We start from the raw sequence: 4,665 nt of genomic DNA, 5'->3' as shown, positions 1-4,665 counted from the left end.
TGTTCTACATTGGCCCGCCGCGAACTTGACCTCGCCCACAAACACATCATTCCACTGATGACTTCTTCTCTGGGGAAGTTCAACGCGGGATTCACAAAACACTTGCTGTTGAAAGATGGATCAGTATCCTGTTTATTTGGACCAGCTGCTCCACTGAATTGCAACATGTAAGTATGATAAATAATGATGTTTATACTTTCTATAGAGCGTTCAAAATACAGAACTGTTGAAATTTATCACTGTTATCGTTTCCGAAATGCGCTGTACGCCTTAGACCAATCACAACAGACTGGGCCATCTGACTAATCAGAGCAGAGCAGGCTCACGGAAAGGAGGGGTTTAGAGAGACTGAATCTTTGAACTGCTTCGAACAAATCGTTTGAGAATCGCTGGAAAATGAGGTGATATTAAATGCATATTTTGAGAAAATCAAAGTGTTTTTTGACCTTGCATGCATGTAATCCTATTGTAGGAGACTCCCAAAACAATATTAGGAACCGAAAAAATGGCATAATAGGGGCACTTTAACAATAAATACACAAGGGACACAGGAGATAACTGAAACCGACATAGTACAACACGTAAACACAAACAATAACCAGCAAGAAACTGAGCAGAACAGGGAGTATAAATACAAAAGCAAACGAGGGACTAAAGACTTTGGAACTTAATTAAAAAAGTAAAAAACGTAATTAATGGAACACACGTGAACTGAACGACTAATTAAACACAGAGCGAAAACTAGGTCAAATGACAAATACATAACTAAAGCAAAACAGACATACACATGACACTTATGACCTATTGAAATGTACATGAGAAGTAAGAGGGCAAAAGGGTGACCAAAGAGACAAATGAAAGAAAGGAGAGAGGGAGAGATTTTCTCCTTGGCTGAGTGTATTGATTGCGCACTGGCTCTTTCAGTAATCAGAGGTAATTTGCTGAGAGGTAGCAATGCTGGTCCAAGGCCACAACAACGTTTGTGCATATGTGTTTGTTAGAGAAAAGTACCAGAAAAGAAAAATAAAGATGGACAAGATGGAGCTGGGGAGGCTAGGCAGGGTGCATTTCAGTCATTTGAACACAGAGGGAAGTGGAAGAGGTTTAATTTTGGAGCTTGTGCTTCATATGTGCTAGCTAGTGTGTGTCTGTTTAATTTGGACTTCAGGAAATAGATGTTTGGCCTGACCTCTCTATCTTATAAAGTACACAAGACAACAGTAATTTGGACCATTTTAGTTCAAACTGAGCAGCTCCAGTTTAGCTCAGATTTGAGTTGTTCAGATTTGACTTCAGCCTTGCTGTGCTGTAAAATTTGTTCTGTTTTTAAATAGATATATACAGCAGTAACTATAAAGTACAAAACTTTAGTTTAATAATGAATCCAGATAAATGTGGTCTTCAATCTATTTTAGGCATTGTGACAGATAAAGTCAAGGGTCAAGATTAGCATGGCCCAGTTACCCGTATGTTTACTTGGGTAAAGCCTTCACCTGGATCTTTCCCTTGTGAAAAAGATGTAGGCTACACTTTTTGTAGAGTAGCCTACATATTACTATTATAGGAATTGTATTCTTCAAAGTAATGTAAGTATGATTATAGTAATTAAGTATATTTAAACCAAATGTTTTCTGACAATAAATTGCACATTAAAATTAAATGAAATTAATGTTAATTTAAAGTTAATTAAGAGTGCTTTTTTGACGCACTTAAGTTAGACTACTTAGTACATCTTTAAATGCAATTTCATAATGTCTTTAAATATGGTTAAAGTTCACTGCTGATTATGGTAAACTAAAATGTCATGTATTAATAAATATTTGTATTTACACATTTGTAATGGTGAATTTGCAATTTAGCACATTTAAAACACTTTAAGTGTAATATAAAGTAACACTACAGCTAACATGTCAAAACACGTGTACTGCTTTAAAAAGTATTTTAAAACTATTAAAACAATTATTTAAAATGTACTTTAAAGTAAAATGTTTATTTGACATAATTGCAATGTGCACTAACAATACTCTCATTTTACAAAATCATGAAAGTGTACTGTAAGTACACTTATGTGGCATTTTATTTCATTAATATTATATTATCTGCAAGTGCACATTCAATAAAGTTAAGAAAACTTCTTTTCCACAAGGGTTGTCAATGTAAAAAGTATTGTCTTCTGTGTTACTTGATTTTTTTTTTTTTTTTTTTTTAAATAAACTAGGGGAAAATGTTCAAACATGTCCTCAAGTATGGGTTAAGCATTATTTACCTATATGCTAGCAGTTTCAGACATAGAAAGGGGAATCAAAGAAGGTCAAACTTGTTCTTTTGTGGTAATCTAATCTTTTCAAATACATTAATTTGTGTTCTAGCCACTCTGCCCTCTCAAGAACTGATCTGACTTCAGACATTCTACCTTTGTCATTAGGAGAGAATATTAGCAAACATCAAAGTTATCTTGTGTCAGTTAAAAAGGGCAAAAATATCTCAAAACCCAAAGAGATCACAGTGAGCCAAACATAGACCAATCAATAGTAGGCCATCTGATGCCACAGGTCACCAGCCAGTGCAAAGCAGAGAGAGAATGGATTACTGGATAAAGACAAAGAGAATAAGAGCTTATATTGGATAAAGGAATTTAGCCTGCTTTGTTATCAGTAAATTAATGTATTGCTTTAACTAATATAAGTAGGGCCTATGTCTCTGAAATAGCTATAAAATACTTGGACCCGCTTTATATTAAGTGTCTTTAACTAATATGTATTTGCTTTTAAATTAATAATTTGATATGCACTTATTGTGTACATCATTGTGTTTTTACATTGTACTTATATTTAAAAATACCTTCCTGCAATTACTTCTGTTATTAATTTCTGTATAGTTGCATATAATCACACTGACTCCTGCCCCTACACCTTAAAGGTGCACAAAACTTTAATTTTGATTTCATGGGGACATTAAAAAGAAGGGTTACGATCAGGCAAGAGGTAGGACCCGCGTGAATATTGGAGCAGCTTTCCAGCGGTGGAGAGAGCTCAAGGAGCAGGAAGGCCTGCAATCGGACGCCGAGGTTGCTTTGTTTCTTCTTGATAGGTGAGTTACGCTGATTTTGCGTTTTCACACAACTTTTCTGTGTTGGCTTTTGCTTGAATATGCTGCGTCTGGCAGGAATAGCCGATTCCGCCATCGTCGCTGCCGGGGTTGTGTATGTATGTGTGGGACGGAGTTATCAAAATAGGGGCGAGGTCCTCTTGGGGAATGGGCGTTTATTTTGGTGCTTTCAAATATCAACATTGTTTGAAAAAAATGGCTTAGTGCACGTTTAATCCACCCTTAAACCTAACCACAGCACTAAATCTGTCCCTAATCTTAACCATATCCCATCCCAATATATAAGGAATTGCAGTAATCTAGTCGAGATGTAACAAACGCATGAACAGCCATTTCTAGAGTGTTTGGAGTGAGAGAGTTTCTGATTCTAGACAGTAGACGAAGTTGATAAAAACTGGATCCGATAACGGAGGAGATATGTTTATCAAATTTTAAATGCTGGTCGACAAGAACACCTAGGTTCCGCACCTGTGAAGATCTAAAAACAGATAAACTGTCCAAATCAGGGCGTATATACTGAGAATTCTCATTAGAACCAAAAACAATTACTTCGGTCTTGTCTTCATTTAGGGAGAGAAAATTTTGGGCGAGCCATAATTTAACCTCCTCTAAGCATTGCTGAAGAGAGGTAATCGCTGCGGAATTGTTTCTTTTGATTGGTAGATAGATTTGAGTATCATCTGCATAGAAATGAAAAGAGACACCATGTTTCCTTAGAATAGAGCCCAGAGGTAGCATGTAGAGAGAAAATAGAGAAGGAGCTAATATAGAGCCTTGCGGTAGGCCACAGGTCAGAGGTGCATTGGAAGAGGTAAAATTACCCAGCTTCACTAAAATCTTTCTGTCAGACAGGTATGACTGAAACCAATTAAGAACGGTAGCTTTTAGACCCACCCAGGACTCTAGTCTGGATAATAGTGTGGAGTGGTCAACTGTATCAAAAGCGGCCGATAAATCTAAAAGAATAAGAACCACAGAGTCTCCAGAATCAGTGGAGAGATAAATATCGTTTAACACTCTCAAGAAGGAAAGACTCAGTGCTGTGAGAGGACTTAAAACCAGATTGAAAAAGCTCATAAATACAATTACTTGTCAAAAAATGTTGAAGTTGATCCAGCACAATTTTCTCCAATACCTTAGAAATGAAAGGTAAGACAGAAATTGGCCTAAAATTTTTTAGAACAGAAGAGTCAAGTGAAGGCTTCTTGAGTAGGGGAGTGACTGTAGCCACTTTAAGACTGGCAGGGACAGCGCCAGTTTGGAGACACTTATTGATAAGAGACACCAAACCAGGTCCAATTGAATCAATGATTAATTTTAAGAATCTCGGGTGAATAATATCGTTAGAACAAAATGAGGGTTTGAGCTTGTCAATCACCTCCTTCAATGCCTGGAAATTGATAGGTTTGAAAGCATCCCAAAAGGCAGAGGCAGATGACAGGGTTGGAGAGACAGTTAAAGTGGGGCAGACACTAACTCTTAAGTTAGTAATTTTGTCACTGAAATATCTCAAGAAGCTTTCACAGAGAACATCAGAGGCATCAGGCAAGGAGTTAG

This window comes from Sinocyclocheilus anshuiensis, unplaced genomic scaffold, assembly GCF_001515605.1.
Source record: "Sinocyclocheilus anshuiensis isolate Anshui unplaced genomic scaffold, SAMN03320099.WGS_v1.1 scaffold603, whole genome shotgun sequence".
In the NCBI taxonomy this organism is placed as follows: domain Eukaryota; kingdom Metazoa; phylum Chordata; class Actinopteri; order Cypriniformes; family Cyprinidae; genus Sinocyclocheilus; species Sinocyclocheilus anshuiensis.
The sequence above is the reverse complement of the archived record's forward strand: the minus strand, read 5'-3'. Positions refer to the sequence as shown.